General features: G+C 34.0%; 1 protein-coding gene across 1 annotated transcript in view; it reads right to left on the bottom strand.

Annotated features, from left to right (window-relative positions):
• LOC129231392 (monocarboxylate transporter 9-like) overlaps positions 1-12,716 on the bottom strand; it is a 55,158-nt gene extending 42,442 nt beyond the window's left edge. The window contains exon 1 of the mRNA XM_054865698.1: positions 12,500-12,716. The gene's annotated coding sequence lies outside the window, so the exon portion shown is untranslated. The remainder of the gene's footprint in view (positions 1-12,499) is intronic.
• Between the last annotated feature and the right edge of the window lie 1,712 nt (positions 12,717-14,428).

Raw genomic sequence — 14,428 nt, 5'->3', positions numbered from 1 at the left:
CCGACGCCAAGGTTCTTGCTTGAAATTGTATCAAACAACAATAACAATATAAATAAAATGATAACGACTGGGGAGAAAATAAAAGAAATCAATTTAATAATCAGTACTTCGCAATAGAAAGGGGGGGGGGGGATCTTATTCTTAGTATGTATGCATGCATAACATAGATATATATGACATATGAATGGAAATTTTTCATTGTGTGGGTGTCGATTCATTAGAGCAAGAACAACAAATCTCAAATTCAGAGAAATTTATGATAAAAATTTACTCAACCAATAGAAGACAACAACCAGTGTGATGCAGCTCCCTATATGGTTAGGGCAACTTTTGCCAAAAATAAATAAATAAATAAATAAATAAAAAATGAAATAAAATAAAGTAAAATGACGGGCCTAAGTAAACATAAAAAATATGCGAAAGTGCTTGGGTAAACATAAAAAATAAGCGAAAGTTCACATGAGTCACATATTGGTTGGAAATAGCCTTTAAGCCATTCCAACCGATAACTTTCGATTTCTATACTGCAAGTGGTCAATTCTGTCATTTCAGAAAACGGGACAATTCAACGTTCCGCAACTATGAGTGGGCACGTCACTTTATCTTATACATAATGCGTGTGTAAAAATAAAACGTTTTATTGACCCAAAATGTTCAACTGATTTTTTATGCAAAATTTCTTATCTTCTGTTTTCTATTTTCAAGGCGAACTTGAATTCCAACCTTCTCTCAGATGATATCGCGAACAGATCAAACTCAATGTAACAAAACGTAAATATCCTTTCCAGTAAGGTCGATGCTGCAGATAATCCAAAGCTTACGTAAGGATTGGACTTGAACCACATCGATTACCGCCAAGGCCCACATTAGCGTCTTGTAGGCGGAACTTCGTCGATTCAAGCGGAACAACTGCTCCCCTTCACCCTTTACGCTCCCAGACATCACTCCAACACGTGCCTCAAACGACGTTTTGTGCGACGAAAAGCTTGTTTAAGTTCTTTTCCTCCCTCGGATTTGTTGATGAAGTATCAGTGAATTTATCACCTGGGAAAGAACATCCAAGAGCAACTAAACAAGAAAGACAAAACGAACTAAATGATTTATTCTGAACACGGCTTTGTTCTGCAGTGCTGCTGAGCTATGCTAACTGGGAGGACGATTTTAATCGGACGATTTATGGTCCGATTCATAAGCATAAATGAAGTAGAAGGATTTAGGAAGTCATTTACGCCAGCAACTGTAACAAGAAAGATACATTTGGAAACCAGTGACTAAAATCTTTTCAGGGCCGTCTGAAAAGGGGGGTGGGGGGTGGGGGGAGGCGCCAAGATATGAAGGGGCGCCAAAAACTAAGCTCTTACTACATTTCAAATTCTTTTTAGTATTATTCTTTTTTTAAAAATAGTTTTTTAAATATAACACGTTAGATTTCAGATTGCATGTTCAATTATGTAATGTAATTGTTACAAAAATGTTCGATACTCTATCAAAAAACCAACATTCTGTGTGTGGGAAAGGGGCGTCAGAAAATATTCGCCCCGAGCGCCGCACAGTGGGGCAGCCTAATGTTAATTTTGGACATTGGGCGGAAAATTAAACCATTTAGTTTCACATTTTTACTGTTGTATTGATAAACTAAGAACATATTCCCACTAATCTTACTAGTTTTTAACATTATTACCCGAAGATAATAACTTGAATTCGAAGAATTAACTAGCTACTTCGTTAGAAGACAATTTAGTAAACAGTAGATAACTTGTTTAAGAACTGTTCAAATTTAATAGTGTGATGTGCTGGGCTTTATGCACTCGTAATAAATAAGAAAAACACCCAAAAACGTTTCTTAGAAAATACGAAAATTTTGGAGATAATTTTCAAAGTATTTTGAATGTATTTTTGAATTACGAAAATCGCTAACAAACGCTAACAAAACTATTATATCCCAAGCATTGTAGAGAGTTTCAGCTTTCATAATCCGGTTTCAGTTTTTGCCTAAACTTGCCTATTCAAAAGATATTGAAAATTAAATATAAGTATAAATATTTTACGACGAGGACGACGAAACGAATACGAAATGAACGTTGCACGAAACGTATTATTTACGTTGGTTTTTTCACTTTAGTCAAGTAAACATGTTTACAATTTTCAGTTTGTTTACTTTTTATTGCAAATTATTTCAACTAAATACTTCGAGGAATCAGTTTCATTGTGTCATTTGTAGACTGTGGGACAAAATCATATGAGATGCTAAGAAGCATGGTTTCGTTTCTTATTTCGGGGACTACAAAAATTGGTACTATTTTGAGTTATAAGTGACAGTAGACGAAAAAGACACAATAATCTCCCAAAAATACTTCTCATAAATTGTATGTACACAATAACAAACACATCACAAAATGAGTAAAAATGAAAACAAGGAGCAGGCATATTTTGAAAAGATCAAAATATTATACATGTACATCAAGAAAAGTGTTTTTCTTCAAAAAGCAAACGTTTGTCTTTAATAAACATTTAATTTCTTTTATTACATTCTATATTAGGAGAACTTACAGCAAGCTATTTACTTTTTAGAGCATTAAAAGTTATTTACTTTTGATTTTAGTCCAGCAAGTTATCTAACAAACAAAAGTAAACACTTTTTAATTTAAATATCCATTTAATACTTCACCAGATTTATCCAAAATAAATTCTGAAGGAATTATCATGCCTAAAAATTTCATCTTTTATTCTGAAGTATCATCGTCAGAATCCCCGAGTTAAGCTATCCAATATCCGAAAGCAATCAGTGACGCTTCGGATTTTTTTTTTCGTGTATGCCAAGTTGTAAAAAGTCATTAAAAAATAATTTAAAATATCGTCTGTTATTAAACAGCCATAAACGAAAAAAATAGAACATTGTGATAAAAAATGAATTTAACTTTAATTTTTAATCTATCGTCTGCTCATGCTTCATTTAATGATATTCTCTAAATAGGTCTTGGCATTAGTTAGAGTTGTTTATGTTCTAAAGATTTCGCTTATCAATTATTGCTATTCGGTGATCTATAAATACGTTTTTTGTTAAGTACAAAACTTTAGACTGCACAATGTAATTCTACGATGACTCTAGTGTATACGAATTCTAGTGTACGCTCGCTTTGGTAAGCAAACTTGAATGATATCGGTGCTTGACCCCATAGACTTGCTGGTGAAAGATGAGTTTCAAAACCAACCGTGACCTTTTTATTTTTTTAAAGACAAATTCTATTCCTTTTACCGATTACGACCTGGCTCTGGAAAAACGGATTGACACTCTTGGTTCTGAGATTACAAATACGACAAAGACGAAATTAAGAGGCAAACCATAAGTATTTTCGATTGTATAGGGAATTGCATTCAAGGAAAACGTCCAGAATAGATAACAATAGAGACGTTTTTAATAATTTATTAATCAATTCTGATCCTCTTATCTCAAATTTGAGTCCAAAGATTTAGTTTGCACCACGAAATGTCACAACAAGTGAAGAATTTGCTTGAAGATGATGGAATGGAAATTGGCTAAAATACTGTTACATATTTCTTTAAAAATTGTTTTTAAATGTTAATTAAATATTTTATTTTGCACTAATGACTTAGTATTTGATTATCTTTACATTTTAAATAACAAAATATTATCACATTTTTAAGTAGAAATTGGTTTTACTGAAATGTCCAAGCTCTCCGTACACTTGCCCCACTGTGCGCCGTCCTCTCTTGGGACAGCCCTGAATCTTTTTAGTTTTTACAGTCAAAGATGACGATTCCTAATGACAACCAGGCCCAGATCTACGTACGAGCAGTCCCAAAGTGGCGGGGAGGGGGGCACCACTAAGGGGGGCTCACGGCCCCAGAAACCAAAAAGAAAAATCATAATAATTTACCAAAACTCAAACTTGAAAACATTTTTCGTAATGTTTTAGTAAAAAGTAAAAACAACATCTTTTTCTTAAAGCAGTGCTTCTACCAGTGTACCTCGGCACACTGATGTGCCGCGACAAGGTCCTTGGTGTGCCCCTGTATTTTTGGAGTAGTGGAAAAAGGAAGAGCAGAGGTGTATTTTACATTCAATATGCCGACAGCCCGGTTATCGCATCCAGAGACCGCAGTTTCGTCTTGTTGTGAACTCATCAGTCTGGAATAGGCAGATGTCATCTCATCATGTAGTATTGCCTTAGCTCTGTTTTAGGGGCGGTAACTTACTGCGTAGAGATGTATTTTACCTGAGCAAAAGTTTAGATATACGAGTAATGTTGCTAGTTTAGTTGCCAAATTGCACTGAAAACTGCATACCAACGATGAAACATTTATTTTAATCAGCGTGTAAAGAAATCATACAGGGAACAATTTAGTTTCTGATGCAATGAATGAGGTGGTTCGAGTGCCAATTCCAGACAATGTTATGAGGCATGAAATTAATGCGATGACGGGTGAAATTTAAAAAACAGTTGGTTCATAGACCACAAATAGCTGGTAAAATTTTATTTCCAGTTGATGAATCAACACACATTAAAAGAGAACTGAGGAGTTGACGTTCAAAATGGATTATATCCAGTTTTATATTTTTTGGCAAAACAAAAAAAAAACAAAAAAAAAAAAAAAAAAAAACGTTTTACGCACAAACACTTACAATTTTGAATTTTTCACAATGTTTTGGTAAAATAACAAGTGACTATTGGCATAGGTCTAGGAATTTTTCCTCAATTTTATCGTACCTAAATTACCAATTTTATTTTGGATATATTCCCTTTTGGTGTAAAACAGTGGATATAATCCCTTTTGCAAAAAAAAAACGCATTTTCTAGTTTATTTTCAAAACGGATTATATCCAGTTTTTTATATTTTTGGAAAAAAAAAAACGTTTTACGCACAAACACTAACTGTCAGAATTTCGAATTTTTCAATGTTTTGGTAGTATAACAAGTGGCTATTGGCATAAGTCTACAAATTTTTCACAATTTTATCAACCTAAATTGCCAATTTTATTTTGAATATATTCCTTTTTGGTATAAAACAGTGAATATCATCACTTTCGGAAAAAAAAAAAAAAAAAAAAAAACCACGCATTTTCTTCAGAAATAAACTTTAAAATTGAAACAAATATTCAACATTTTTAATATATATTTTTTATTACTCTACTTTATTCCTTCCTACTTACTTTATTTTTTTCATTGAACATTTCAAAAAAAAAAAAAAAAAAAAGGACCTTCGATCCAATTCAGTATGAATAATAAAACCACCCAAGCCGATTCAAATAACAGCGTTGCAGGTATTAATAGATCACATTTTTTATCACAATTAATCACAATTTAATCATTTATAAATCACAATTTAATAGCAATATCGATTATTTATTTTTTATTTAGTAATCACAATTTGAGGTCGCGCTTGCCTAACCGATAACAGACTTGAACGTGAACTACTTTAGAATTAGAAGTGGCAAATTCAAATTTGGATATGTGCCCTTTTGATATGAAAGTGAATGAGTGAATACCGGCAAATAAGAGATAAGTTCCACTTCGCTCTAAAAGATCTGGCGAGAAATAAGGGGATGGATATACACCGTTCAGGTGGTAAAACCAATGTTTCCGCATTTTTTAACAGTAGATATAAATTACTTCGAGAAGAAAGAAATTCATGGAGAAAGAAATCATTTTGAAAGTATACTTCTCAACTACACTTGCTAATCCGTTTTGAAAAGTAGTCGGATCCCGACTTACGCGAGGGATGCGTTCCAAGACCACTCGCGCAAGTTGAAATTTCGCGTTGTGGAACAACGTATGTTTAGAAATATTTTATAAGCATACCCAATATTTATAAGCATACCCAATTATTTCAGACATGTGTTAACAGTCCTCAAATTGTTTCAAACCATTTCGTAACTATATATTACCGTTTTCATATGAAGAACTGACTTTTTACTGCATTTTAGAAAAAGCGTTTCCAAAAATTACTGTTTTGAAGCACAAAATCAATGAGGTACATGAATTAAAACAATACGATACTTACGTTAAGCACATTACTACGTTATAATACCACTAAACAGTAGATATCACACACTTAATTATAATTTTTAAAATTATGAAGATAATGGTTTATGCGGTGTGGGAACACCTCTCTTTCTGGAACTCTTTAAGCCACAATGAAAGAGCAGCTTCCATTTTCATGATGTTTGTATTTTACTTACCCATTACTCTATGAGCTTCAGTATTGAAACAAAGTTCTGAACGTCTACGGGTTTCCTTTTCTTCAATTTTAATTACACGTATCGAAGATTCACTCCTACCTAATTGTCGTGCTACCCTCGAAATACCTTTTAATTGTTCAAGCATATCGAGAATCTTGACCTTTTTTTTAATGGTCAAAAACTTTCTCTTTTTCTTTCCATTTTCGCCGACTTTAAATGAAAAATCGCGTTTGGGAGAGCCATTCTATTTTATCAACGTTCATATGTAAAATGAAAAAAAAAAAAAGTTAAGAATCGGAACGGTTATTTGTATGAACTAAAGCAAAGCTTGTTTAGACTAACAATACAGTCCGTGAACTTCCGCTTTCATTTATGCGGAAAGGGATGAAAGTCCATTCACAAAACCAATATTTAGTACCGACGAAGCCCATTCTAACTCTCCGTCGCTCTTTTCCGAAAAATATCATGTTGCAGGCGAGTAATTTGAATTAAAAAATTCATTACTCATGAAAAACTCGCGTTACAGACATTTCACGTTGTAGCGGAATCCGACAGTAAACTCCGCAACTACTCTTGCTAATGAGGATGGCATTCAAGATCATTATACTTTCTGAAAAAAAAAAAAACTTTCCCAGCTTGCAATTGGGGATGAAACGTTCAGCGTTGCAGCTAAATAAATACAAAGCAACAGGATCCATTGTTACAACTGCACGTGCGCTTACAGTGATGTAGCAATTGCAATGACGGGGAATGTCGAAGAATCCATATTGAATGCAAAAAATCGAATTTCAATTTTTAAATCAGTTTGTGGTGGCAGAACTAGTAGTCATGATTAAAGTTAACACAGTATTTCTAGTTGACTGGCATAGATCAATATGACTGGGTTTGGGATCCGTTGACGCTTCAGCAAGGAACTTTCTTAAAAAGCACGACGTAATATTTCACGTATTTAAAAAATTGTTATATCCTTATGGAAACGCTGTCTTTTCTCTTTCTTTTCTTGACTAGGGAATGATGAAAGCATTGTTCATATTGACGTATAAAATTTAGTTCAGTGTGCCGCTAGGATTAAACCAACTACCAAGAGTGACGTAGAGTAAGAACAGTTGAGCAGCGCCGACTTAAAGGATATCAGAAAATCTTAATCACGAAATACAACTAACCAATAGCCGCCAAAGCGTGAATTTCGAACAATTTTCTTTAAAAAAAAAAATGCCCAAAAAACATTAAGAATTCTCTAGGGTTGAAAATATTGAAATGAAACTCACTCCAGTTCTAAAAATTTGAAAGAAAAAGAAAGAAGTTAATTTTAAAAATTAATAACCTTCTTCAATGCTGCAATGAGTTCCATTTTATTGGCGGAAACTAGGTCTTGAACCTTTTAATTTAGATTTGATGATTCCACATATTCTCGATCGTATTGAGACTGGTCGAGTTGCTTAGCCAGTTGAATAGCAAAATCACTTTCTGTTTAAAATCTACCAAATCGATTTAGAGATGTGACACGAAGCGGTATCTTTGCTTAAAGATAACTATGTCACTGATGTGTCACTACTGTGCCTCAGAAAAGGGTATCATGCAGTAATTGGCTACCGGTTTGTTTGGCACTCTTGGCTTCCTTACGAGGTTTTCCATCTCCAGTCACTTTCTTATGCCGGGCTGATGAGTGCTAATAAGCACGAAACTGCAATCCTCGGTTGGAAATGACTGAGCTGGCGGTATATATCATGTATTTCTGCTTTAGCCCAAGCTAACGGCCGGTAATTTACTGAATACAACAGCGATGTTCACTCATTGTTTTAAGCAGTGGCGGCAATATAATTGAGGGGGGGGGGGGACTAAAAGCCATTGGACTTTTGGCAGCAGCCAAAAATGGAAAAAAAAAAAGTACAAAATTTTGTTAGGGCTCGTTTTGAAGGCAAATAAGTGGGAGTTGATGTAAATTAACAATTTAACTTAAGTTTGTCCTTTGATTTTGATGAATATGTACACAATAACTTTCATTGACGGAACACTTAGATATGAATTTGACTCACATTACTTACCCTGAAGTATTTTGAGATGCCATAAACACTTGATAATAATTTCATTCAACAAGTGTGGCTTGTTTTAGTAAAACAATTGATTTACTAATATCTAAGGAATGAATACATAAACTCAAAGTTACTGCTTGTGCTAAATAATGTTTCGTAAACAGGTATACAAAGTAAAACAAATAACTATGCTCTGTTTTGACATTTCCCCTTTTTAATTAGTTTCTAGCTTTGGTTCCTGAATTGGGAAATAAAATAATTAATTAACCATACAAAGTGAGGGGGGACGAATTGTTGAAATTACATCTGCAAAAAGGTTGAAATTGTTTTACTCATTCATTAATAATACTTTGTTTAATTTTCATGCGTTCATTTTACAATACTCATTGACAAGTTTTGTTTAAACAATTCTGATATTCAATTATTTTGAATTTGCGTTGTATGTATGTGCTTATAAATGAATTTCCCTTCCCACGAAAAATTTCTCTCTACCACACAGCAGACAGCACTATATTGCCGTGGTAAGGCTAGACGGTAGTATCTGCAGAAATGAGTTTTTGAGATATTTGAAGAAACGCGTTTTGTACTCAATGCTAACAATAGGGAAAGTTTGGAATTAGGCGTTTTTTTTTCCGAGCCCTTTTTTCATCGGAAGCGAAATAAGCAAGATTGCTCAATAAAGCTCAAGTACAATAGATGACAAAAAAAAAAATAAAAAAGAAAATGTGCATTTACTGCCCTTTACCTGCTCACTGCAGTATACTGTAAGTTTTTTAACCTCGTTCGCATTTTGTTAAGTTTGAAAGTGCGTGTTATAAATTAGCTATGCAGTAAGAAACGTGCGAAAATAAAAGATACTGTTAAAAAAAACCTATTCATTTTAAAACAGGGAAAACGAAAACGAAAAACAATGAGGAAAACTAAATGAATTCATTTAGATGTGTACTAGCTGCGTTGCCCGGCTTCGCCCGGTCTACCTTGAAAATAAAAATTGTGTCAAGTGATTATATACAACAATCAGGCTTAAATAAATAATAAAAAAAAACCGTCATATAAAATTTCCCTCCTACACAATAACGACAGATATTAACATACTTTTAAGAAATTAAATCCAGAAAGATGGATTTAGTTTAACCATGGAAACAAAAAACAAAATAAGTTAAAGGAATTAAAATGCGAAAGAAAATGGTTAACAATTTGAGTGGAAATGAGATTTTTTGACTTGGTTTAAAAAGGATTGTAACTTTTTTTTTTACTTTCGAGATAAAAGCTTAGTTTTGCGACCATAGGTCGAGATGGATCTGGAGTAAAAAAATATCACTTTTTCCAATGGTGTCAAAAAGAAAACTGTGGATCAATTCCTTCACTTTTTATTGATAGATTTAATGAAGAAAGTAGTGCCTAAATTTAAGCTAAGCCTAAAAAAGTTCAAGCTAAAAATGCAAAGAACTCCCGCCGTATACAAGTTAGAGCATTGAAACAAATTGCGTAAAACGCGGAAAATTCTACCCTTTATGACGATATGTAATACTAATATGTGCAAATGATTTTTCATCCCCATATTTGGAAATTTATGGGAAAACTGGGCAAATTGGAATAAAAAAAAGAACTACTCATCGAATTTTTTTCGAATCGGTCTGCAAACCTTTCCGGTGCTAAAAGAAAGATACTGTGAAAATTTCAGCGAAATCGGCTGGGTAGTTCTCGAGTTTTGCGCGTTTACACAAACACGCTGTTTGGAGATTTCATTTCATACAGGAGTGGCTTCCAAAAGTGTTCGTACACTTTGAAATTTTTTAGTAAAACCATAATAACGTGAAACTGAATTCGAATATGAAGTACAATATTTTTTTACATCATTCCTTTGTCATTGTAAATGAAAACCTGTAGATTTTTTTTTTTTTTTTTTCAAAATACTGACGGATCTTCTTTTTGAAATTGGTCAAAAAACGAAGAGACAGAAATAATACACCACAAAAGTCATCGTACACTCAAATATTTTCGAATAAATTCATGATTAAAAATTATCAGACGTCTTTTTTTTATTATTTTTGCATTGTATTAACCCTTAAAAGTCATTTGGCTTTAATTTTTTGTTTATTTCTTTATATTGTGCTTATTACTCTAAAATGGCTGGTATTCGTAAAAATCCACAAACACCATTCGAAATTTGAATTTTTCCCTCACAGTAGCGGTAAATTGGTTTGAAATGTCTCTACATCAGTTGATTTATTTCATTCTATAGTAAAGTGCTTGATAAAATGCTTTAAAGAAAAGAATTGAACCAAAAACAAGGTAAGAAGAGGTCAACCGGCAAAGTTGACAAAGTGTGATCGGAGATTCATAGTTAAAAAAAATTATAAAAAATACACATTTGAGTGCTGTAAAAGGTTCTGCAGAGTTAATTGAAAATTTTTACATTAAATTTTCACCTAAAATTGATCGCCAAGATCTCTGATTAGCTGGATTAAATTGGACCTCTTCCCGCAGAAATTTTCTTGGCCGTGCGAAAAACAGAAAGCTTACGCTTTTTGTCGCAAAATTAATGATAAATAAGCTCAAAACGTTTTGGAATTACGTCTTAATTACAGGAAAAAATGAATTCAACATTTTTGGTTGAATTGTTGTACAATTAATATAAGAAAAAAAATGCCCCCCCCCCCCTCCGTGTCGTAAATATTCAGAAGGGTGTACTTTCTTGGTTGGTTTTTAGATTATTATTTTAGTGAGTAGTTTCTTCTCAATGTTATAAATAAATGGTTACTAGCTATGAGCCAAAACCAAGCGAAACCCATGAAACAAGCAAATAAATTTAAACATTTTATTTCATACTTAAGTAACTAGAAACTATTTGAATGAGGAATAAAAATTTGAAATATATTTTCATGTAATTTCAATTGGGCAGAACTTTTAGAACGTTTTTAATCTTGTTGTAAAGATCTTCACAAGCTAATCCAATAAAAATGTTATGTTAATGTTACAAATGACAAATTAACTATCCCCTAAATAATCCTTCAGTTTCTTATTTATTGACTTTTTTGGTCACATTTTATTAAATTTATCATTTTCCGGGGCATGTAGTAAACCGGCCGGGACACCGGAGTGTTGTATGAAATCCGGGACTGTCCCGGTAAAACCGGGACGTCTGGCAAGCCTACGAATAACCAGCGTAATACTGACTTCAGTTAAAAGCAAACTAAACTGCATTGAGCAAAATTCAAATAATATTGCATCCCTTCTCTTTGCACTGCTGCAAAGCGTTCTTGTGCCACTCGCTGCAGTATTTCCCCTGGTAAGTGCAATGCTTTAATAAAATTTTATCTTTACCCAAATGTACGTTTGTACAATGCAATGTTTATTGTAGACAGCCTGAGTTACGTTTAAGTTCAGGTAAAAAAAACGCGTGATGTTTTTACAGGATACGTGTGATTCTGTTACTTCTCTGGCGTAACTCCTCTATAGCAGCTCTTTTGCCTTAGTGTCACCCCCTGACAGTACATTTTCCCCTAGCGCTAATCAAACTCAAAAAAAAAAAAAAATCAAACCGATTCTGTTCTTTATTTTTACTAATACAAAAATAATAGCAACTAGTGAAAAAATAAATATTAAACTAAACAGAAAATTTTTCTTTGGAAACGCAAAAAACTCATTTACCGTATATTCACCCGTAAGCTTTAATCTTTAGGGGCTCATTTGAATGGGAAGGTTATTGGTGTTTAGATGGGTTACAGTAGTAATACCGTTATGCAATTAACATAGGATAATACAGAGCCGAAAGCACTTTCTTTCCCCACTAACTCCACTCAAAAAAGTGTTATTATACACTCCCCTTCTCCTTACACCGTGAAAAGGTATTTTTTACACCTATGGCTACCTGTCACCTCATTTAAGAATTTTCCAGAGGGAGGGCTAAGAGATTGATACTCAGTGCAAAAATAACAAAATAGGTGAAGCGGAAAGTTTACAGGCAAAAAAAAAAAGAAACGTAAATAGAAGGCACTACCACATTGTTTCCAAAATCCGGTGTGGGGAGGCGGGTTGTCCAAATGACGGGCTAGTCCCCTTCCCATTTTAGCTGAATGCACCCTTGCCTGTTTGAAATTTTCATTGCTATTTGCGCATTAGTACATTATGGAATAGCAATCAATTGCACATAATTGTTTCCATTTGGAACTTATTTATTACAAATGTTGACTAATGTAGAAGGAATGATTTGTTTCACTAGCAATCATTGCTAAAAATTGATAAAAATCATAAAACTTACCCTTTTTACTAACAAAACTATGCCTCGGATTTTTTCTTCCAAAAAACCCCAATTCCACGTTGAGATATTTATTTTCGTTTCTTCAATCCTCAAAACATTCGTGTGTGCTCTAAAAGCCCAGAAGGAGCGAATGATTCGCGCTACTCGAGTCTTCTCGACCCGGAAGTGACGTAAACTCTGCTCCCCAATGACCGTTCGGACATGGGATCATGTGAGAACGAGGCGATAAAGAAACAAAACCATACGGACTCGACTCATTCCTGATATTTTAACTCTGCGTCAAGTATTTATCGCGTTTGACAAATGCGTACACAAAAGCTGACGCGTCATGCAGCAAGCACATCATTCAGTTTGGTGTTCTGGATGAATCTGATGATCGCCAATTCATCAATTAAGATGAAGCAAACAACGTGAAACAGAAAAGGGGGAGGGTACAACGATCGCTTATATAAGTTGCCTAAGTTGCGCAACAACAGTGTGATTTGTGAGACATTTTTATTGGTTTCTTTTCATTGTAAATTACAAAATTACGGTTGAGCATTTTTCAAACGGAATGAGATTTTCCATAGTTCAGGATGAGCTTTCAATTGGGCCAAGCTATCAAGTGCACCCCGACCCCGATGGGAGGTCATTGTGACCTTCCAAAAATATCCGCATTCGGCAAATTTTATCTGGCTATTCGACAAAATTACCATCATTCAAAGGCGTAATTAAGAGGGGTTTTTGGGGACAACCCCCCCCCCCCCCGAAACGTTGGTCTCAAAAAAAAAAAGAAAAAGAAAAAAGAGAAAGAAAAAAAGAAGAAAAAGAAAAAAATCAATACCACTTTTTTCTGAGTAACAAAGGTCAAAAATTCACTTCGCTCCCCCCCCCCCCCCCCCCAATGCCATTGAAAACCTGCTCCTCAAGCATAAAGACGCCTCCCTCTGCTGCGACAATTTTTTGATAATTGACTGAAATTTGACACTTCGCATTAGAAATGAGATTGATTTGTTAAATCCACGTATATGCAGCTTTTCTTCGTCATCGATTCTGCAAATTGCTAAATATGTTTAATTTTATGAGTGGCGCAGTGGGAATATTGCATACAGTCGAATCTGTATATTTCGAATTTCACAGGAAAGAAAAAAATCGAGATAAAGTGGTTTTGAGATACAGGGGCTTTAAGAAATTTTATAGAAATTTGGAATATGATGGTGAAAATTCGAAATCAATACTAAAGACAATGTGGGCTCTTGATTAAAATTACTCTGTATTAGTTTTGTTAGGTATTTATTCTATTATTACATTATTAAATGCTTTATTGCAAGTTTAAAGAATCATTTTGACAGTATAAGAAACTTTAAGCATATCTTTTTCAGGAAAAAGTCTTATTGCTTATTGTTAATGTTCCTAGAAAGCCTATTCGTGGAACGCATTTCTCCCTTTTTTCCACTGCCCCCTCAGCTCTTGAAGACAATTCCTCTGTTTCTGAGTTGAAGAAAACGTTTTTGGTTGCTGCTTTTTAAAGATCATTGGGCTTCCAGTCCGAAAATGATAGCAGAAACTGGAATTCGAGACGATCGAGGTTTTTGTTGATCTGGTCTCGTGTGTGTCATAGGTCATAGTCAAAACGACCTTTGCTAACCAGAGTATCCGTTGCAATCACATTGATTTTTCATCCAGTATTCTTTTGGAAACGTACAGTCTGTTTACAATAGAACATTCTAAGTAAAAGTTGATGCATAATGAAGCGAGCAAAACCGACAACAAGCTTTTTTAAACCCCCCCCCCCCAAAAAAAATGAAAATGAAGAAAAGGATATTGATCTAAAGAAAGAAAGTTAACGTCATCTGAAGAAAACGAAGTACAGTCTGCAAAGCAGCCCTAGTCCCATCGAACCCTTCTGAAGGTAATTTTATTTTAATTCGAAAGAAAAACTGCATAGCA

The sequence above is a fragment of the Uloborus diversus genome, chromosome 1 (genome assembly GCF_026930045.1).
Source record: "Uloborus diversus isolate 005 chromosome 1, Udiv.v.3.1, whole genome shotgun sequence".
In the NCBI taxonomy this organism is placed as follows: Eukaryota; Metazoa; Arthropoda; class Arachnida; order Araneae; family Uloboridae; genus Uloborus; species Uloborus diversus.
This window is presented reverse-complemented; position numbering and strand designations above follow the sequence as displayed.